General features: G+C 36.4%; 1 protein-coding gene and 1 long non-coding RNA gene across 2 annotated transcripts in view; both read right to left on the reverse strand.

Annotated features, from left to right (window-relative positions):
- Nucleotides 1–24,304, reverse strand: part of LOC135969615 (uncharacterized) — a 126,061-nt gene extending 101,757 nt beyond the window's left edge. The window contains exon 1 of the long non-coding RNA XR_010584911.2: nt 7,510–24,304. This is a non-coding gene — a long non-coding RNA (uncharacterized lncRNA). The remainder of the gene's footprint in view (nt 1–7,509) is intronic.
- The window catches only part of UBE2E2 (ubiquitin conjugating enzyme E2 E2), a 386,475-nt gene that overhangs the window by 347,261 nt on the left and 14,656 nt on the right, over nt 1–24,558 (reverse strand). The window lies entirely within an intron of this gene.

Consider the following 24,558-nt stretch of genomic DNA (forward strand, 5'->3'; position numbering starts at 1 on the left):
TCAATGAAGTGCAATTTATTGAACATTTACTATGCTCTAGGCACTCTTCAAACTATCAGTGTCTTTCAGATACTCACATTCTAATGGGAGAGAATATACAACACGGTTAATAATAAGAAATTGACAGAAGTAAACGTTAGGAGGTGTTAACTCCTACGGAAAGAAAAAGCAGAGTAAAAATAATTGGGTGTGTTGAGGTAGGGTGATCAGGGTTAGCCTCACCGAGATGACATTTGAGGAAATAGCCAGCGCAGAGACCCTAAGGTAGAAGCATGTCTGGCACATTTGAGGGATAGGGAAGAGGCCAGTGTAGTGGCAGCAGAGTGATCAAGAGAATAAGCAATAAGGTCAGAGAGATAAAGGGGGCCCTGATCACTTTCAAAGGCCATTATAATGGGAATACAAGGAGTTATATGATCTCACTTTCATGTTTAAAAGATCATTCTGGCTGTCATATTAAGAATATACTATATAGAAGCAAGGATGGAAGAAGGGAGACCTGTTGGGAGGGCAATAACTCAAGTAAGACATGAAGATGGCTTGGACCATAATAGTAACAATGGAGAAAGTGAGAAGTGATTAGACGCTAGATTTATTTTGAAGGTAGGACAAAAAGGATTTGATGACAGAATGAATGTAGAGTGAGAGAGAAAAAGGAATCAATGACTCCTAAATGGAAAGACAGATTTACTATTAATTGAAATGAAAAAGACTGTGGCTGAAGCAGATTTGGGAGGGGGAAGCAGAAGTTGTTTTGGACTTGTTGAAGTGTCTATTAAATATTCATGTGGGTCAATGAGTCAACAGTTATCCATAGAAGGTAAATTTTAAATGAGAAGATTTTACAGACAGCCAAAGAAAAACAAAATTTAAATAATAAAATTAAACCTTAAGTGTTAATATATAACTAATCAATATATTAAATTTTCACAGTTATTAACCTTCACTTAGCACATCTATGAAATGCTCCATCATTAAAGGTCACAACACCACAAAAGAAAAAAACTTACTGCATACACTCTAATGGATTAATAATTTTGACCCAAGTTAAAAAGCGAATGTGGGCAAAAAGAGAAAATACTTAAGCTATCCAGTAATCTTAATCACAGCTCAACAATACAAAGGGCTTAATTCATCCCTATATTCAATGTATAATCGTAGAAGTGAAAATGCCAAGAGATCCTATCAGATTTCATCTGTAGCTTTCATTGCAGACACAGTGAGCTTTGCAGGTTCATAAGAGCATAAATAGTGTGGCTGTGTGCCACAGACACAAAGATACTTCATGGCAGATTTTCTCCCTAAACCAAATAACTTGATCATTACTATTTATTAAGAATAATATGATAAAACCAGAACTGAGTATCAATAGTAAATGTAAGCACACTGCCATGCAGCTACACACTGTCATAAAGTATTACCCAAGTTAGCTGTTTATTTGGTAAGTGTTTAAACAATTTACCATATAGGAAAAAAAAATTTCATTGGGTAATCCACTAGTAAAGCTCCAGAACAATATGAAACAAAACTTAATAAAGCCCTGTAAGCAATGCTAAGCTAAAGAAATAAAATTTAGAAAAACAAGTAAAATTGGGTGAAAGGAAGGACTGTCCTTATTCTCTGGAATAAATGAGAAAGGATAGTTACCAGCTAATAAAATTTGAATGGTGAATGTTTACCCAATTATCCTAACCTTAAATATTAAGCAATAAGGTATAAAGGGAAATTATTGAGATGTCTATTCTCCCAGTCTATAATAGTTCCAAACTTCAACCAGGCCCTTTATCAGCCATAAAAAAGTTATATCCCAGGACAAGGCTCGCATCATGTGGCAGAGCCCTACGTGCCTCAAAAATTATTTGAAATTAGGTAGAAACAGAAATTACACTTTAAAAGAGGAATAAATCATACTAGGCAAAAGTTGACTGATCTGCTTTCTTACTCCTTTTCAAAGCATTCATTCTGTAATTCTGTACATCAAGAGGACACAACTGTCCTTTCTACTCAAAGTCCAAATCATCAAGCAAAGGATGGAAAAACAGCATATCTTTCAGAATCTCTTCTGCTTTATCACCCAACAGACTTAGCACAGTGCCTGGCTTATATAATAGATACTCAATGTTTGCTAAATCTGAACTTCATCTGATCTCATCTCTCCCCCTTATTTCACCTTTCTTCTTTAATGGAATCTCTTAAAACTCCCAACCTCCACCCAATTATTTGCCTAGCATTTTTTATTATAAAACTAAATGCTTTAATTATGTTAACTGAAAGAAGTCAGACACAAAAGGCCACACCTTGTATGATTCCATTTATATGAAATGCCCAGAATAGACAAATCCATAGAGACAGAAAGTCGATTCGTGGTTGCCAGAGGCTGGGAGGAGGGGAGAATGGAGAATGCTAATGGATGTGGGGTTCCTTTCTGGGATGATGAAAATGTTCTGGAAGTAATGACGGTGACAGTTGCAAAACGTTTTGAGTACACTAGAAACTACTGAATTGCATACTTTAAAAGGGTGAATTGTATGGTATTTAAATTATATCTCAATTTTTTTTTTAAATGGACAGCCTGAGGTCCTTCTTAAGGCGTGAGACAAGAGTCCTATTACCTCGATAACTTAGTAGTTCCATAACTGATCACTGTATTACGGTATCATAACTGAGGTTGAGAATGAGGTCCTAAACTAGTAAGAAAATGTTAAACTCATACTATGTTTTGAAGAAGAGAGAAATATACCACTATTCAGAAACAAATTTTATCTCAGATAAATTAAATTTGGGAACCTGAAGGTATACATTTCAGTTATTCAACAAATTCATGCATCTTCCAAAAAGGCATGATTAGATAAATTTTCCATCTTACGGAAAACTATCTTCTTTCTCTGGCTACAGGTTGAACATTCCTAATCCAAAAAGCTGAAATCTGAAATGCTCCAAAATCAAAAACTTTCAGCACTGACATGACACCACAAGTGAGAAATTCCACATTTTACCCCATGTGGCAGGTCCCAGTCAAATCACAGGCACACAATACACAGTTTATTCAGTGTCCCCATGGGAAAAATAAAACTACCTTCAGGCTATGTGTATAAGGTGTGTAAGAAACATAAATAGATTTCATGTTTAGACTTAGGCCACATCCTACAGATAGCCCATTATGAAAATGCAAATATTTCAAAATTCAAATTCTGAAATCAAAAAGGCTTTTGGTCCCAAGCATCTCAGGTAAGAGATACTCAACCTGTACTTTATTAATCCTATATACTAGCTTTTAAAAAACAGCCTTTACTGATGATGGTTTCTAAGAGGAAAATTCCACCCACCCTAACTATTTCAGCTCCCACAGTTTTGTTCCTTTTAACTGCTACCATAGGCATGGCCTCTCCCAAACAATGTAACATTTTATAACTCTTTACATTTGCACAATGCTTTAGTGTTCTAGAAGCTTTCATATACATGATCATGTATGATCCTATGAGGTAGGTGGAGTAAATCTGGTAAAGGAAAGGTACTTGATCAATTTCACAGTGGCGGCTCTTGTGCTAAAACTCAGAGGTTTTGATATTAAGGAGATGAAAGTGCTCAGTAGGCTTTTAGTGAATAAATGAACAAGACTACTAAATGAATTATCTCACTGCTATACAACACTTCCTTCTATATGCTTTCCAATATTTTTCTCTAATTATTTCAAGGGAATCGGGCTTTTTTCAACAATAAAGATTATAAACTAAAGTCAAGAGACCATATCTCATATTTATTCCATATCCCCACAGCTCTGAGTACTTGTGGATGGAATGATTAAAATGTCAATCTGTGAGTCCCGAATGTATTTATGGTTGTTGAGCTGCATCACCAAAAAAGACAAACTAAACTGGAAAACACTAAAAAAAATTGTTTTAACTTAAAAAATTTTCCCTCAAGAATTTGTTTAAGACCTTAAAACAAAATTTAAGCCAAGTTCTGAAGAAATATTAACAAATGAATTAAGACCCTGTTAGTAACTGCATTATAAAGGATATTTTTTGGTTTAAGTAAGGCCTTATACATTTCAAAAGCTATTATTCTCCTAAACTATTGATGGTGGCAGGCCCAGCAAAGACGTAAGACCTCTACAATTTGCCTACCTGTTAAGAATGAAGCGAAAGTGCCTCATACTGAGTATAATTAATGTAAAAAATTAAAGATTTCATTTTAAGAAAAAAAATGTTTTCACCAATAAACACAACCCCAATTAATATGTTGTATACACGGAAAACGAATGATTTAATTTAATAATAAAAGAGTCCACATGATCTCCAAGTGAATTTTCTAATCATCTTCCTTTTACTAATACCAGCCCAGCTGATGAGGCTTCTACAAAAAGATGAAAGGGAAAATCTTTATTAAGAGATACTGACAACCAAGCAATCTAGGGTCATACACAAGTAATAAGACACTTATCTGTATGCTTACCGTTTTAGAGAAAACTAAGACATGCAGAAGTTATCTGCCTTAGTAACTACTTAAAAATATTTGTCTATTACATGAAACATTCATATTAAAAAGATAATGAATAATACATTATATGCCTTCACCATTCCCAAAACAAATGAAGAAAGGAAATGCATGCAAGCTTTATAAATAACAACAGCAGCATCAACAATTAACAATGTTTGAGCTCTTATACGCCAGGCACTACTCTGAGTGCTTTACATATATTAACTCATATCATTCTCACACAACCCCAGGTGGTTTTACAGATGTAGGAACTGAGGCACTGAGAAGATATGTAACTAACCAAGAGGTTATGTATATGTAGTCTAGCCAGTCTCTCCAAAAGAAACCACTGTGTAATACTGCCTCTAACTCAACGTAACAAGTCCCATGGGTGCACTGGGAAGAGAAAATTACAGAATGGAAGAAATACTTGAGTGAAGCCTTGAAGAACAAATGAAAGAGACAAAGGACCATGCTGGTGCACATGTGTAGGAGAAGGCTTCCCATCTCTGCTACTACTATTTGGCCTCTGCACCCACAGGACACAGGCAGAAGTCACGACAGAGATAGACAGAGAGGCGTAGTCCACACATCCATAGGAAATGTTTAAGAGCACACTTAGGCCAACACTGGCTTTGAGGGTAGTCTTTCCTGTTCTCCAGATGTAAGATTCCTGACAGCTTTCTCAACGGCGATAATGAAGAAGATACATGTTGACCACACTTAATTGCGTGTTCCAAGAGATGGGAGCCAGATACATGTAAACTGACATGCTACCAGCAACAACTTCTTCTCCTGTGAGAAATAATCTATATTAAGAGGAAGACAATAAATAATGATACACACTGAACCAGCTGTGTTCAGTCCATAGGCAAAAAAAAAAAAAGGACCTAAGAGTCCTCAAAAGTCCCAAAGCCTGACTGGGCAACAATCAGACGAACAGAACTCTGCTTCTCTAAGGGAAAGCCTTCCCTCCTGAGCCCAATTATGGACTCTGGCTGCATAGGTAATATAGATAATCTTGCAATATTACTAAAGAAATTACTCTTGAAATCTCAATGCCACTAAATAGTCTTTATTTACTTATTACTTTCCTAGTGAAGAAAGTAATTACAATTTTATTCTACTTTTATATTCACTTGAAAATTTCATTAATAATTAATTTTAGATGGACTCACTAAGAACTGGGGACTCTCTTTTTCTCTCAGCATCATGGAAACCTACCTCCTGGTTTTCCTCCTAACCCCTAGATGGAAAACTCCTTAGGACTCCTCTGCTAGCTGCTAGTTCACCCATTTCTGAACATTATGAGGGCTTGGTTTTGAGTATTACTGTCTGTCTATATTTTTTTCCACACACAAATTCATCATTTCCCACACATTTAAATATTTCTATGATGACAATTCAAATTGATATTTCCAGTGGAGAAAGGATGTATCTCCACTGAGCTCCAAACTCATGTTCAACTGCCTACTTGACATCTCCATTTGGATGTCTCACAGACATTTCAGAATTAACACATCCATAACAAAACTCTTGATCCTGTCCATCAAACCACTTACCTCCCAGAAATCTTCCCCATCTCAAAACAGGCACTACCATTTCCCCAACAGACTCAAACCCAACCCCATGATTTCTTTCTCTGTTCTAACATTCCCCCTAACTCTGCCATTTACCCATCAGCAAATCCTGTCCACCTGCCTTCAAAAAACATACTTCAAATTACCTTCTTCCCATTTCCACTGCTACTACCATAATCTAGAACACCATCCTCGATCACCTGATGACTGTCAGCATCTACTCTTTTATCTACCTCCAATCTAGCAGCCAGACGGCTCTTAATAAAAGCTAAACTCTGCCTGATTTGGCCACAACCTCATTCTGCCGCCTCATCTTGTACAACAGCATTCCCCTGCCCACTCCCCACTCCCTTCAATCCAGCCACACCAGACTTCTTCCAGTTAGCTCCCTAAACATCAGAGCTACCTGCTTTCGAGCTTCAGCACATGCGGTTTGTAACACTAATGGTCCTCCACACCTTAGGTACCTAACACCTTTTTGTTCTCAATGAAGATGTCACCTCCTTAGAAAAGCTTTCTCAACCCAAAATAAAAGTAGAACCCCACACTAAAATTCATCCCTTGTTTTCTTCATAGCAATTATTACGTCTGTTCACTTCCCCAGTAAGGCAATTTTTCTGTTTTGTTTTGTTTTTAAACAAGTTCCAGTCTGTCTTCACAGGTAAAACCTAAGCTCTGCCAAGGCTGGAAATGCCGTCCATCTTGTTCGTAATTACATCCCCAGTATACAGCACGTGCTGATCACATTTTGGCCCTTTAACGTTAAATGAATGTTAACCTCAAAATTTATCTTAGCTTATCTCATTTCTCTTAACCTAGTAGGAGATATTTTCTGAACACATCAGCACCTGACATTCTTTCAAGAATATAATTGTATCTGCTATTTCCCAGGCCCCCAATACCATTTTGAACCTATCCATGGATTTCCCTATTAATTTCTGACTAGCTGCTTTATCAAACATGGAGACTATTCTTAACCCTGTGACAAATTCTTACCCCTTAACAACATGATAAAATGTATCCAACCCTAATTCAAGCCTAATTCTAATAAACACTTAGAAAGAGACACTTATTCTAAGCCATTAGAGATTAGTACAGCAAGAGACTGCCCACTACCTCTTTCCCGAGCCTCCAAAAAGACTACGGAGCATCAATCCTAACCGCCCCTCACTGTATCTAACTTATAAAGTCAATGTTGTCAACATGTAAATATCTATTTAAGCCTACCTAATCTCTTACCTAGAAAAGTGTGCTCACTAAAATGCAGGCTCTATTTTCTAAATCAAAACTCCTGGCTGGATTCTCAGCTGATGGGGCTGACCATGGAGGAGCTGAAGGTCAATGAGTGAATTTGAATGTATGTGTCCAACTGAACATCAATCTCTGACTACCCTCCACACAGAAAACTACCCTCCACACAGAAAACAAATTTTGCTCAACCAAAATTTACCCAGATCTCTAAAGTCCAGTCAGGAGTCCCCAGCTGGCTGACCACAAAGCTGCACTCAGTTTGGTCATGTCCCACTCCAAACACCTCACTTCTCAAAATGATGGCAAACTGGAGAATAAAAAAAGAAAGGAAGAAAAAAAAGGGCACAGAGAATGATGACACAGAAACCATGTGCAACACTATTTCTCTGTACAGAGATTTTGTCAGCAACCAATTCACCAACCCACACCCAAGTAAGCTCAAAAATCGTAAGGTCTGTTTAACAGCTTTTCCCCTGACTTCAAAATTAAGATATACCTGGCCAAATCATAATTTGAAGAAGGAAAAAAATCAATTTAGGATAACTGACATTTGATAATTTTGATATATATTTACTAAATATTTTATATCACTTATATTTACACATTTGATAGAGGCTACTTAAACCCTGAATTTAGTATTGTTTTAAATACTTTGTCCATTATAATATATTCAGAATGCCATCTGTGATTCATATCCCATGAATATGTAGTTTTTTAAATACTACATTATTTTCACCTTATACTACATAGTAAACTCTTAATTTCCCAGTAATGCAGATCATCAAGAACTGAGTAAGTTTGCTACTTAAATATTGGAGGCTACCTCCAATGTTCTCTTTGGGGTCAAGTTTACCTTTTAGGCAAAGCTTATAATGAGGTTCTTTTGTTATTATAACATTAATAACCAAAGCCACTTGGAGATCATCCAAGCCACGTGGGTAGTCCCAGAAGTGCCTTATAACCACTCAAATTTAGAGTAAAATACATAAGGTTTTGTTCCAAAGTTTAGGATATCATCCAAAAAACAAAGTATCTATTATATAAACTCTAAAAATTTCCAAAGGGTTTTACAGTAACGCAACAAAACAGTAAATTGAATTCCTTTGTTCACTCCCTCTTAAAATGCAAATTTATCTGTTCTATTCCACCCACTTCAAATCTCAGGGGTTTGCAAAGTAGGACCATAACACTGTTTAATATCATTTATGAACCGTGCTATTACAGAGCATTTACTGAAGTGATGTACAACGACTTTGATAAGAATGCAAATATTTTACCTTAAGCTAAAAATAAAAGACTGATACTATTCCTGTCCAATCTTGCCCCACCTTAGGCAAGAGAGCCTGATTCTCAAACTCTTACAGTCCTACTTTCTCACATTTTCTAAACCATCTCACCTTGCCCCTACAGGCTCAGGCTATTGCCAACTCCCTCATTCCACTGCACCCCTACAGACACCCTTACTCACCAACTAACCAGCCACCTAGAATCCAAAGACTGCAAATGCAGGGCTCCACTTGCCTGCTAACTTGAGCCTGACACTGAAATGTTCATGCTTAAAGCAATGAGCTGTGCCACTCTTAGGAAACTGCCCTATCTTCAGGCAAAGACTTCCCTTCAGCACTTGCAGCTGAATCTGTCACCTTCCTCCAGTTCACCACTTGCATACTGGTCTCAAATCATTCTACTGTAATAAACTGTGCCACAAAATTGTGCATTTGCCTATAGACACGATGGTCATCTTTTCGTAGGACTGGACAAAGTTTTTAAATAAGTGTCTCCTAATCGACTATAAATGAAACAACGTATGTGCAAAGAGCAAAGATGATTTCTTCAGTGTATTCTATCATTTAAAACCTTTTAAAAACTTTGACTTCTCTTTTAATCCTAAGATTTCTTGGCTCATGCAACATTTACACGTGGGAAGGAAAACACATCCCAAATAAACCATAACTTTTCTTCACTGACATTTATTCAATTTTTGAGGAGGCAAGTATTATTTTTTCCAGTACCAAAGGGAAGAGGGGGAAATCAGGAGGATTATAAACAGTTTGTTACATGGTTTGATAAACTTGAAGGGGTATATACTAACCAAATGAATAGTCAAAAGATTTACATTAGATGATGAACTCAATGTATGTTAACATTTGATGAACAGTAATATTGTTATTTCTTGATTATCTCAGATAAACAGTATTTATGAAACAACATGCAGTGATCTGAGACCTAGCAAACTGATGGATATTTTGAAATACGATTTGTTCTTCAACCCTGTTTTCCTGGCATATAATTCCTAAAACCCTTGGGATGTACAAAGTGATGTCTATTTGTATGCCAAGACTGATGGCTGGCTGGCAGTCCTTAGGCAGCTTCAGGATACAGGCTGGTTACCAGAAGAAAGACCAAAGCATGATTAGAGGGTTTAGCCCTACCCTTCAACTTCCAGGCTGGAGAGGGGACTGAAGCTTAAGTTCACAGCCACTGGCCAATGATTTAATCAATCATGCCTAAGTAATAAGGTCTCCATAAGAGGTCCAATAGGGACAGGGTCAGCAGGGCTTCCAGACAGCTGAACGAATGGAGGCTCACGTAAAGGCGAACAAGAACTCATCCAGGTGCCAGGAGGGTAGCATACTCCACTTCCATGGGGAGAGAAGCTCCTGTGCTCAGGATCCTTCTAGACCTCACCCTATATATATTTTCATCCGGCTGTTTACTTGTACCCTTTAAAATATCCTTTGTAATATACTGGTAAACATGGTTCCCTGAGTTCTGTGAGGCACTCTAGTAAATCAAACAAACCCAAAGACGGGATTTGTGGGAACCTTAATTTGAAGCAAGTCAGTCAGACGTTCCAAGAGGCCTGGATTTGCGTCTGGTAGGAAAGAGGATACACTCTTTTGGGACTAAGCCCTCAATCTGTAGTTTCTGAGTCTACCTCCAGGTAAAGAGTGTCAGAATTGAATTGGTGGACACTGAATCAATTGCTTGATGATTTCAAGAACTGACTGCTTGCTTGGTGTGTGAAGAGAAACCCCCAAACATTTGGTTACAGAAGTCTTCTGTGTTGACTGTTGTTTAATGAGAAAAATTTTAAAAGTGTCCTGAGTTTGTGGTTTATTTTCACACACACACAATCCCTATCCTCAAACCAGATTAATTTATTCATGTTCTTCCTATAGCCTCTTCTTCCTACAAATCTAAGTTTTGAGGAAAGAAGGAAATAAAAGCGTCACTAACCAACCAAGATGTGGAACTGATAGCAAGTAAACAAGCTGCTTTAAGCAAGCCAATAAAGTATATAAATTACTTACCACTGGTTTCAAGAGGGCAAAGAGAGGAAAAATGAGTCACAATCTATGGGTGAAGGGGACAAAAGCGGATAAAAATCTGCTTCATTTGTTTAGGGTCCAGCATCCAGGAAATAAAATTCTAGTACTACCAGCACCCATCTAATAACTGAAAATTTCTCTGAAATAAGCAAATAAATTCATTTTCAGTTCTTCTAAAGGTGGAGCTCTCATTATGTACTGATGTCTCCCATTATTTCTCTAGATAGCCCTGGCTGAAGATGAAGCCTTTTATCAAGCAAAAAAAAAAAATGGTTTCCCTCTAACTTTAACATAGCAGCGCTAGTTCTATTCCCCAAAATCACACAGAATAAGCTTAATAAAGAATGTTAAGGCTCTGAAAACAGTTCAACACTGCTGTCATGACCCCTCAACTCTCCAGGAAAAAATAACTCCAACTTTTGTTTTTTTTCCTTTTCTTTTCTTTGAGAGGGAATTTAGCTCTTGTTGCCCAGGCTGGAGGCAATGGTGCAATCTCAGCTCACTGCAACCTCTGCCTCCCAGGTTCAAGCGATTCTCCTGCCTTAGCCTCCCAAGCAGCTGGGATTACAGGCACCTGACACCACGCCGGGCTAATTTTTTGTATTTTTAGTAGAGATGGGGTTTCACCATGTTCGTCAGGCTGGTCTCAAACTGCTGACCTCAAATGATCCACCCGCCTCGGCCTCCCAAAGTGCTGGGATTACAGGCATGAGCCACTGCACCCAGTCAGCTCTTTTCTAATGTACCTCATGATCATGGATAAGAACTCCCAATTTTCCTTATTTATGAGCTTTCTAAATTCTCTAAGTTTATAAAATGCATCCACATTCTATCAGTGAAATAAGCAACACATTGAACTATGAGGACCGAATACCAGTTCTGGTTTTGCCTTTAAACTCCACATCCTTGGGGAAGTCCTATTTCTCTCTCTGGGCTGCAGACACTGCTGAACCATAAACTTTCCAGTTTCAGTAGCCTCAAAGTCTATATTAAAAACAATCATTTGCAATATTGCTTTCATTTTGTTCAGAAATTTAAAATAAATATCTAACCAACTAATAGTACTGACAAAGGTATTTTACTTAAATTGTCTCCCACAATATTTAAGAGTCCTTAGAATATAATGGTGGATAGCAGGGGGGAGACAAATAAATATATACTACAAGTAGTTACGTAGTATGTAGTTAAGTATGTATGTATATATACACATGCAAAGTATAAATACAAAACTACAAGCACCATCAAAATGACCTCGTAGTTTACTCTTACCCAATACAAGCATAAGTTTGAGCATATACTGTAAGTTTAAGCTTAAGAAGTTAAGATTTATGCTGTCCAATACAGTAGCCTCAAGTCAAATATTGGTATCTAAATATTTAAAATTAAAATCTAAATTAAAAATCAGTTATTTCATTGCACTACTCACCTCTCAAATACTCGATGTCCACATATGGCTAGTGGCCACTGTACTGGACAAGGCAGATAAAGAACAGATCCATCATAACAGAAAGTCCTACTGGGACAGTGCTGTTCTACAGCAGTTCACCTAAATCTATTTTGCAAATGGAAACAGAAAAGCAAGAGCTCAAAACACTTGAGCTCTGAAGTCAGAAACAAGGTTGAAATCCTAGTTCTGCCATTTACTTGCTATGTGACTTTCAGCAAGTTAGTTACTTAACCCTTCTAAGCCTGTCTTCCCATCTATAAAATGCTGTATAGAACTACTATCCACCTCAATGCAAAAGTGTAAGAATGACACAATAGACTTTGGGGACTCAGGGGGAAAGGGCAGGAAGGGGGTGAGGGATAAAAGACTTCAAACTGGGTTCAGTGTATACTGTTCAGGAGATGGGTGCACCAAAATCTCACAAATCACCACTAAAGAATCTACTCATGTAACCAAATACCACCTGTTCCCCAAAAACCTATGAAAATAAAAACCTTAAAATAAATAATTAATAAAACTACTATCTACCTCAAAGATAGTCATAAAGATTACATGAGATAATGCTGGTAAAGCATTTAGTAGACTGCTTCAAATACTGGAAACATTCAATAGTGTTAGCTCCCTACTATAATTAATTGTATTTACTAATTCACAGATATATTGAACTGAATGCTACCTGAAATGGAGGGATTAAAGAAAGAGCTCTTGCCAGAGTGGATGAAACGGGTAAAAGAGTTGTAATCTGAAGCATCAGGAGAAGTGACAGTAGTGGGATGCTGGGAGGGTGATGCTGGATTCAAGGTGGAGGAAATGGCAGATACTGAGGCAGAAATCTTGGCTCTGGTGTAAGAGTTCTGCCTCTCCTTTTGGTCATTTCAAATTATTACTAGACCTCATCTTCCAAACAGGTAAAAGTGTGTGGATAGAGTCTACCTGCTGTGTACTGAAGGAGAAAATGAATTTTAGCTTATGGCTTTGCCTGATTCTATTAAACGTTTTAGAAGAAAGTGCTGCTTCTATACAAATATGGATTGAGATATACATTTAAAGGCATCTCATTAGGTCCCTAAAGTATGTAGACATTCTGTTTCACAGTTCTAAACGAACATTTATTTAGAAACATAGCCCAAAAAGCAAACTGACAACAAAAATGCAAAAATCAAATTTTACACTGTCTTAAAATACACTAAAAAATTTTATTTCTTTGCAATACAGCTTAGGTGATTAATTTTAGATCAATGAGCATAATAATCACTGTAAAGAAATTTGGATACATGAAAGAATACAGTTTCAGGATATCTTAAAAGATAAAAGGGGTATGGGAATTAAAATATTACATGTTGGAGAGTAATATGACACTTCCTTCCTATCTCTAAAGTGCTTAGGTAATAAATCTGAAATAATAACTAGTTATAAAGCTGGGCAAACTAAATAATAAAATGTTCTCTTGCTATTATAAAATACAGTCCCAGTGTGATCATTTAATATATACTTTTCAGGCACATTATTTTATTGTTCTTAAAGCAGTAAAGAATTCAAAAAAAAAATTAAAAGACCAGAAGTAATGGACACTAAACTCACTTTACCATTCAACATTTTCTTTTATTAGCAAATAAATATTTTAAAAACTATGATTAAAGGCAGACTTAAAACAATAACATTTTGAAATAACAAAGCAAAGAATTTTTCTGGTGGTGATTTTATTGAGACAGTTATGTCTTCCCTTAATACAGTTTTGAAGTACAGGTACATGACAGCAAACAATTATACATAAAGTTCCCCATTTGAAATAACCAGCAGCCAGCTTTTTAAAGTTCTATGCTGGTTGTACCTCAGGTGAAAAGTCAGCCTCAAGGTAAAGGCAAAAAGAAAGTATACTCTTGGCAGTAATGAAGGAGCTCATTTTAAAAATTATAAAAGAAAGTACAGAAATGAGAATATAAACAAGCTTGAAACTTGAAATTTTGAACTGCCAATGGAACATAAGGCAAGACCATGCTCTCTCTCTCTCTCACACAGTACACATACTCTAACTCTGCAGCTATCCTACCTGCAGGGGCTACTCCATTCTTGTTAACTGTTCTAGTCATTTAGTACACGCATTTCCAATGTCATTTAAAGTTTTTTTGTCTTCAAAAAGTCTATCTAAAACTAGTCAACACTGTAGCAACTGAGTCAAGAACTCACAGGATTGAATTAAAAATATTCCTCATTACCTGTTTTAGATAAAGGAGGAAGGGATGGATACAAATAATTCAGTACCCTAAATCATTAACATAGGTCCTCAATATATATTTAAATTTTATCATGTTAATGACTCCTCTTAAAAACTATGCCAGCATTTTGTTAACCAATACACATTCACATAAACTTTCAGTTATTCATATTGTATGTTTACCAATAATATGCCTCCCTCCAAAAGACTCTGAGCTGGCTTACAAAAATGTAAGTAGTATGAAAGTACAAATGAAGATATGGATATACAAGAGGGAAAAGGGTAGAAAAACAAAATACAACCAGAGAGTTGAGGTTTCCATACAAAATGCAATTAATTACTAACACTGAGGAGCAAATAAGGCTATCCAGGCAGCCAAACTAAACAAAGAGGGACGTATTATCAATTTTAAGATCTGTAGAGGCCGTAAATAGAGACAAATCTGTTTCTGCCAATAGTATCACCATCCTAGTCTACAAATACTACACTCTTTAAAGTCATCCTTGACATCATTAACTTTGTTTCTCAAAACCACACCATCAACAAGGTGGGCCAGTCCAAAAATATCTCCCGTTTCCACTGCCTTTTTTTTTTTTTTTGGGGTCTTCCTAGTATCACATCACCAGGTCTTATATACTTGAACCTGTATTCATGCAACACTTTTCTTACTGGATTCCCAAACTCTCTTTATCTTTCTCTACTCCATATTACAAATTAATTTCTATGACATGACTTTTTTAAATCAAAACTTCAATTTCATTCTCTTTTACTCAGTATTTATACCTCAAACTATAGCAACTGGTAATTTTAACACCCTTCCTAGAAAGTCCTAATAAATCTTACCTCCTACATGGGAAGGAGGGCCAACCTGTTAAACTCACTGTCCCAAGAATAACTATACTAAATTCTCCCCTTTAACATTTCTGCTGCCATTCATTCTCTTACCTAAAGCCAATCCCCATTTCCTTTTACCTTTCCAAATCCCACCCATTCTTCAAAGCCAAGTCCACATCCTTCCTTAAAGATGTTTTCCCAGCTGGGCGCAGTGGCTCACACCTGTAATTCCAACACTTTCGGAGGCTGAGGCAACCTTGAACAAGTTACTTAATCTCAGGAGTTTTAGACACTGGTTGAAAAGACTAAATGACATCACATACAGAAATCCTTCAAGAGTTAAAAACTGCTGTACAAATATTACAATAACCAGAGAAGAAAAACAGTGACAATAATTAGATTTTGCACTGGTTGTTCCTTGTAGAGATCACACATATAGACACTGTTCCCAACTTCTGTCTCAAAACCTTCCTATTCTATAATTTCAAAAAATACTCCCCCACACACACTTTCCCTACATACCATTTTAGTTACTATGCTGTGGAAAATACACTTCTCGGCTGGGCGCAGTGGCTCACACCTGTAAACCCAGCACTTTAGGAGGCCAAGGAGGGCGGATCACTTGGGATCAGGAGTTCAAGACCAGTCTGGCCAACATGATGAAACCCATCTCTACTGAAAATACAAAATTAGCCAGGCATGGTGGCGTACGCCTGTAGTCCCAGGTACTCAGGAGGCCGAGGCAGGATAATTGCTTCAACCTGGAAGGTGGAGGTTACAGTAGGCCAAGATGGTACCACTGCATTCCAGTCTGGGCAACAGAGCAAGACTGTCTCAAAAAACAACCACTACCACCAAAAAAAAAACCACACTTTCCTCTATAAAATGGCTCCCGTGATTAGTAAGATGACACAGTTTATGTCCAGTCACAGCCTCTTCCCATTTCCGCTGGGAATGCCTTACCTAATGATTTAAGACAATGAAAAAAGTAAACCAGTTGGAAGACTTATACTTTCTGATTCAAAACTCAGTAAAGCTATAGTAATCAAGACAGTATGCTACTGGCATAAGAAGAGACATACAAACCAATGGAACCAAACTGAGAGTTCGGCAATAAATTTTCACATTTATGATCCACTGATTTCCAACAAGGATATCAAGATAATTCAATGTGAAAAATAGTCTTTTCAACAAGTGATGCTGGGACACTGGGTCTACACGAGCCAAAAGGAATGAAATTGGACCCTAATCTCATACCACATACAAAAATTAACTGAGAAAGGATCAAAACCAAAATGTAAAAACTAAAACTATAAAATTCTTAGGAAAAAATACAGACATAAATATTCGTGGCCTTGGATTAAGCCATGATTTCTAAGATATGACACCAAATGCACAAAGAACAAAAGAAAAAACAGATATTTAGACTTCATAAAAAGCAAAAACTTCTATGTTTCAAAGGTCACTATCAAGAAAGTAAAAAAAAAAAAAAAAAAATCCACAGACTGGAGGAAGATATTTGCAAATCATATACCTGATGTACAGGACTTATATCCAAAACATATTTTTTAAAAACTCTTACAATTCAACAAAAAGACATTAAAAAATACAGCAGGATTTGAACTAACATTTCTCCAAAGAAGATATACAAATGGACAATAAGCACATGAAAAGATGTTCATCCATCATCCATCAGAATAATGCAAATCAATACCACAACAAAATACCACTTCATATCTACTAGGATAGCTATCATTAAAAAAAAAAAGGGGTAACAACAAGTGCTGCCAAGCTTGTGGAGAAAAATTGGGCCTTCAAACACTGCTGGCAGGAAACACAGACTTACTCTATAACCCAGCATTTCCACTCCTAGGTACACACCAAAGAGAAATGAAAACAAATGTCTACCCAAAAACCTGTACATAAACGTTCATAAAAGCATTATTCATAGTAGCAAAAGTGGAAACAATAGAAATATCCATCAATTGATGAGTAGAAAAATAGAATGTGGTATATCCATAAAAATGCAAGTTTATTTGGTAACAAGCAGGAATAAAGGCCAGAGCAATTAGGCAAGAGAAAAGAAATAAAGGGCATCCAAACTGTAAAGGATAAAGCCAAATTAGCCTTGTTCCCAGATTACATGATGTCAAAACCTAAAGGCTCTACCAAAAATACACTGTTAGAACTGTCAAGAAATTCAGCAAAGTTGTAGAATGCAAAATCAACACACAAAAATCAGTGGCATTTATATATGCCAACAGCAAATAACCTGAAAAAAAAAAATCAAGAAAGCAATCCTATTTACAACAGCTACAAATATTATAAAACGCCTAGGAATCAATCTAACCAAAGAAATGAAAGATTCATATAAAGAAAACTATAAAACTGATGAAATAAATAGGACACCAAAAAAAGGGAAAGGTATTCCATATTCATGGATTGGAAGAACTATAATAATATTTTTAAAATGACAAGACTACCCAAAGCAATTTACAGATTCAGCACAATCCTTATCAAAATACCTATAACATTCTTCATATAAATGGTTAAAAAAAAAAAAAAAAGAAAAAAATTTCCTAAAATTTACATGAAACCACAAGACTACATATAGCCAAAGCAATCCTGAGCAAAAAGAATGAAGCTGGAGGCATTACATTACCTGATTTCAAAATTTATCACAAAACTATAGGAATAAAAACAGCATGGTAGTGGCATAAAAACAGACACATGGATCAACGAAACACATGAGAGAATCCAGGTATAAATCCATGCATTTACAGCTACCTCATCTTTGACAAAGGCATCAAGAACATGCAATGGGAAAAGGAGAGTCTTTTCAATAAATGGTTTTGGGATAACTGGATAACTATATATGAAGAATGAAACTACACCCCTATCTCTCACCACACACAAAAAAATCAAACCAAAATGGATTAAAGATTTGAATCTAAGACCTGAAACACTACAGCACAATGGTCTGGGCAAAGACTTCTTGTGTAAGATCTCAAAAGCACAGGCAACCAAAGCAAAAATAGACAATTGGGATTACATCAACCTAAAAAGCTTATGCACAGTAAAGGAAACAATCAACAAAATGAAAAGACAACACGCGGAATGGGAGAAAATATTTGCAAACTATCTATCTGACAAGGAACAAGGGATTAATAACCAGAATATGTAAAGAGTTCAAACAACTTGACAACAAATATATATATATATAAAATCCAATTTAAAATAGGCAAAAGGGCCAAGTGCAGTAGCTCATGTCTTGTAATATCAGCACTTTGGGAGGCCGAGGCAGGATCACCTAAGGTCAGGAGTTCGAGACCAGCCTGGCCAACATGGTGAAACCCCTTCTCTACTCAGAATACAAAAATTAGCCAAGTGTGGTGGTACGCGCCTGTAATCCCAGTTATTTAGGAGGCTGAGGCAGGAGAATCACTTGAACCTGGGAGGCGGCGGTTGCAGTGAGCCTAGAATACGCCATTGCACTCCAGCCTGGGTGACACAGTGAGACTCCATCTCAAAATAAAAGAAAAAAAACATCAGCCAAGTGTGGTGGCATGTGCTTGTAGTCCCAGCTACACAGGAGGCTGAAGCAGGAGAATCACTTGAACCCAGAAGGCGGAGGTTGCAGTGAGCTGAGATCACGCCGCTGCACTCCAGCCTGGGCAACAGAGAGACAAAACTCAAAAAAAAAAAAAAAAAAAAAAAAAAGCGGGGGGCAAAAGATGTAAACAGACATTTCTCAAAAGAAGACCGATCCACAAATGGCCAAAGCGTACATTAAAAAATGTTCAACATTGCTACAATGCAGTATTATCTCACTGCAGTTAAAATAGCTTAGATCAAACAGACAAGCAATAGCAGATGCTGGCAAGGATGTGGAGGAAGGGGAATGCTCGTACATTGTTGTTGGGATGTAAATTAGTACAGCCACTATGGAGAATAGTACAGAGGTTACTCAAAAAATGAAAAACAGAACTTCCATATGATCCAGCAATTCCTATACTGGGTATATGTATTAGTCCCATTTTCACACTGCCAATAAAGACATACCTGAGCCTGGGCAATTTACAAAAGAAAGAAGTTTAATGGACTCACAGTTCCACCTGACTTGAGATGCCTCACAATTATGGTGATGGTGAAAGGTATGTATCACATGATGGCAGACAAGAGAAGAATGAGAGCCAAGTAAAAGGGGTATCCCCTTATAAAACCATCGGCTTTCGTGAGACTCACTCATTACCACGAGAACAGTATGGGGGATACCGCCTCCATGATTCAATTATCTCCCATTAGTCCCACAACACGTGGGAATTATGGGAGCTACAATTCAAAATGAGATTTGTGTGGGGACACTGCCAAACCATATCAGTATACCTCAAAAAGAAAGGAGATTAATGTATCAAAGGGATATCTGCAACTCCATGTTTACCCAAGTACCATTCACAATAGCCAAAATATGGAACCAACCTAAGTGCCCATTAACAGATGAATGAAGAAACTGTGGTATATACACACAATGGAATATTTAATTCAACCATAAAAAAGAATGAAATCCTGTCATGTGCAGCAATATGTATGAAACCACAAAGGCTAAGTGAAACAAGCCAAGCAGAGAATGACAAATGTCACATGTTCTCACTCTTACATGAGAGTTAAAAATGTAGATCTCAAAAATAGAGAATAAACTGGTAATTACCAGAGGCCAGGAAGGGGAGTGGGGGGATGAAGGGGAAAAAAATAATATAAATACATAAATGTATATTCACTGAACTTTACACTAAAAATGGTAAAGATGGTAAATCACGTAGGTATATTTTACCTCAATTAAAAATATTTTTAAAAAAGAAGTACTAGGGTAATCAAGTTCGAGACCAGCCTGGCCAACGTGGTGAAACCCCGTCTCTACTAAAAATAAAAAAATTAGCCGGGTGTGGTGGTAATCCCAGCTACTTAGGAAGCTGAGGCAGGATAATCGCTTGAACCCAGGAGGCGGAGGTTGCAGTGAAACGAGATTGTGCCATTGCACTCAAGCCTGGGCGACAAGAGCGAAACTCCGTCTTAGGAAAAAAAAAAGAAGTACTAATGCATGCAGCAACACGGATGAACCTTGAAAATATTAAACTTTGTAAAAAATAAAATAAAAAATAAAAAAAGCCAGACACAAAAAGCACATATGATTTCATTTATACAAAATGTCTAGATAAGGCAAATCCATAGAAACAGAAAGTAGACTAATTGCTACCGAAGGCTGATGGTGAAGGAGTTGGGGGAAAATGGGGAAGCAGTGACTGCTAAAAGGCATGGATTATTTTTGGGGAGTTTTCAAAATATTGCAAAATTGACTGTGATGATTACAAAACTCTGTGAGTATACCAAAAACCTAAAAGTATAAGTGAATTTTACACTTTATGTCTTCAATAAAGCTGTTATCAAATAAAAAGCAGCACCAGTGTTCCACGAGCAGATCCTTGAAACACACAGAAATAAAGTGTAAACTGCCAGTATAACCACATCCTCCTTTTTGGTTTACTTCCTCCTTTTACTTGTTCAATTACTAGACCAAAAATCAAATTCCAAATAAATCATTTCATTCTACCTTAGTCTTTTCTTCCAAAAAGTAATGAGGATTCTCTGTCATTCCCCTGCTCATAAACCTAATACAAACTTTAGCAGTAGCAGATCATAATAGCATTTGAACAAGTTAGCTTCTCTGTGATACGGGGGAACAAGTTACCCTTTGGATGATGACAATTTTAATTTTAATTTTAATCTGGAGATTTTCTGGCCCACTAGCTGCCAGTTCTCCACTAGCACCGAGGAAGTATAAATGAACACACTGACATGCACAGATCTAAAATGTTGCTTTTAACAATTTGTGAAAAACTGTGAAAGTCACAACCTATAGTCATTTACAAGGGGCAGTGAATCTACCCATTAGAGGTCTGCAAGGACAGAGCAACAATTTGACCCACTCTATCCATCTAAGCTGTTATGCAAGGCACCAAGGTAGCAAGCAATTCTAACCAACCACCCAGCACCTCTAACTCAGCAGTAGTATGAAAACATTTACGGATCAATGGATCTGTGAAGGCCTCAGGATAGAGCCCTTGCAAATGTCATGGGTAAGTTATGTTATCCAACATGAAAGTTAAGGCCAAGAAAAATACATTCCACTACTTACAGAAAATACTCTAAGCATAGACCAAATTTCACTCAAATGATGTGCAATTTTCTATGCCTATGGCCCTACAGACTGTATGATTTTTATAAGCAGAAATTTTTTCTTAGCTATAAATTTTTTTTAAATATTTACCCATTAAACTGTAACGTTTTTAAAAAGAATGACATATTTAACCCAACTTCAAAAATAAAACTATCTTACTGCATTTTTACTTCAAAGACAACAATAAAGTGAGAAAAAAACTGAAATATTTAGAGGCAAATATTTCCTATATGAAACAATTCAATCTATTAAATCATTTGTGCATGTTCTTTAAAATAATATTTGTTTTTTCAAAACCTGAAAAAAAAATTAACCAATACTATATTAGAATAACTTTCTCTAAAAAATGCCTTACATAAACTTTATCTACACTGAATGCTGTGATTTGGGGTGACTTGATATTCTCAACTTCTTTAACAGATTTGCACAATGCTTAAACACATTCAGTTCCTTTAACATGATTCCAAAAGAAGCTTAACTAGATATCACATAAGAGATGTACCAACATTCAGAGGTTCCATCTAACCTGACATACACACAGTATTGGGTTGTATCCAGTCTGTTAAGGTTCCTGAAAATAGGATAAACCACACTCTAAATGGAATGTGACACCCATCCACCCCTACCCAGACAACCAATAGAAAAAATCATTCTCCACTCTGACTAAACAGGTAAAACCCACAGATGTTCCCTCACATATGATCTTTACATGTGATAGCAGACTAACAACTACCCAGGGAACCAAAAGGCAGGGTTTTGCGAGGCTTGTGTGATAGGAGAGGTAATCCACAAAGGGAGTAGAGTAAGGGGATGCTTTCTTCTGAAATGAGATATGACTTAACTGATTAAGTAAAGGACTCTGACTTCTGTTAGGCAGGTAACTTTAATTTGCACTATTTTGATAAATTAATCCATTACAGTCATTAGGCCAATGCAGGCAGTGCAGAACTTGTAAAAATCAACCACAAAAGCACTGTTAACTTTAACCAAAAATAAGCCAAACTAACACTATGATCTAACCTCTTTCTGAAGATGGTAACCACATTTTCATTGAAACACAGATGGGCAGATTAACTACAAACCACAATCAAATATTTGACACCAAACAATCCAAAGACCACAGTGATGCACTTAATAGGCACACCAAACATCCATATTAAGTAACACAAGCACACAGAAAATGTAAAACTAGTTAATCAACACTTATCAATCAGCTACAGCACAGAGGATCCTTTGCTTGCCAAAGGGAGTGCCACATGAAGGTAAATAACCTTTCTCTCTGCCTGACCCAGTCCAAGCAACTGTTTTAGAATCAATAAAAGGAACCAAAGCCACTGTACTGCAGACCTAGCTTCTAAAGCAAACTTATCAGCTATCCAATCCTCAGCCCACAAGTGAGAATTTCCCTGCAAATTCCCAAGTCAGAAAATTAACTAAAGTAGGTATCTTTAGTTACTTCTAATTTTTAAAAATTAAAACCTGTAATAAACATTTTGCTCTATTTATGAAGAGCTTACATATGAACTCGTAATGGTATCATTAACTAAGGCTCAAAGACAAAGTAAACCTCCAAATTTCAGATGACACTATACTTAAACGTTTTTTACCTTTAACAGAACTATGGTTCAATTATTTTAGTTTACTTAAACAATAATCTTTATATAGTTCCTTTTCTCAGTCATCTAATAGCAAAATTGCAGTCTATATCACGTGATACTGTACATGGATTTCATTTATTAAAAATGAGTCTTAAACAAACTTATTAAAACAAAGTTGCTCATTTTACCAATGATCGGGGTTGTCAAAATTTAAGCAAAGAAGTGAATAAATTAAGTTCACTTATTTATCAGTTCAATTGTTCATAAAAAAGGTTACAAAAACAATACATGTAATATATTAATAACATGGTTTATTTTTTTAAAGATTCAGACCATTAAAACAAATATCCTAAGAAACAAAGGATGTTAGGTTTAATTCAAACTAGAGTTTTTCCACAAATCAATCCACTTATAACCATTGACCACCAAAAGCTAAACAATCATCTGCCATCTGAAACAGCTTTGATGTAATACGGTCGTAAGAGTGACAAAAAGTCTTACGTTAAACAGTTTTACCTAACAAAGACATATTTGTTCTATTTCAGTGAAACATTCTTTGAATATTATTACTGTAAGTTTATAAACTGTATATGATTCATTTAAAGAACCATATTAGATTCACCACAAAGTAAGTTCTATTAGAATTTTTCCTACACAAAACAGTTGTCAACTAGCCAACTATCAATATAGCCATATGCAAAATTTTCACTTTCATTAATTCTCACCATTGTTATCTTTGTTTTTACATAAAAATAAGATCAGTGAAGTCAGATATCATACCAAGCAATAAATTCTACCTGCATTCAATGTGGGGAAGATTTTTATTTAATCTGCCCTTCTACCTTCAATGCATAAGATTATCATTTTAAACCAGAAAAACTCCAGGTTGGCCTGGTTCCAATGCTGACCTCATCTCAAAATAGAAATAAGTGTCTTAAAAATAATCAAACAGTGATCTTCTAACCACTGCTTCAGACCCAAGGCAGCAGCTTAAGGTAAGAGGTTATTTTTCTCCTCTTTCTCCATGTATCTGTATAACATTAACCATTTCCAGGTAAGCACTTTTCTTTCCTAAAGTAAACACTGACCAGAAAATTCGGGGTCATGATCATAAAGTGAGAGACAGTTTTACACTTAACATCACTGCCTCAAATCACCCAATCTTACCTAGTCACAACCAATGACCATAATAACGTAAACCATGAAGAAGCACTATTTAATGTGTCTGCACTTTTAAAAATCAAATTCCAACAAGATAACAAAAATTACAACATAGCAAATATTTTAGCCACACTATTATTCTATCATTAAAAAACCACTTAAGGCCCTAACACCTCTTCCACTAAAAGGTAATTGTATTTGTTACCCCATAATTTCATTGTCTTATTGTTATCGCATTACACTACTTTTGGCAACTCCGTTCTACCACTACAAACATACTTGCTGAACATTCCATTTCTGCACAGAGATGACAAAAACCACTGTCTTCCACAGTCACTTAAGTTCAAACAACAATGATATGTTTACTAATTAACCACATTACAACAACAGTTGCATATAAAACCAACAGTTCAAATGTACCTTCTG

The sequence above is a fragment of the Macaca fascicularis genome, chromosome 2 (assembly GCF_037993035.2).
Source record: "Macaca fascicularis isolate 582-1 chromosome 2, T2T-MFA8v1.1".
In the NCBI taxonomy this organism is placed as follows: domain Eukaryota; kingdom Metazoa; phylum Chordata; class Mammalia; order Primates; family Cercopithecidae; genus Macaca; species Macaca fascicularis.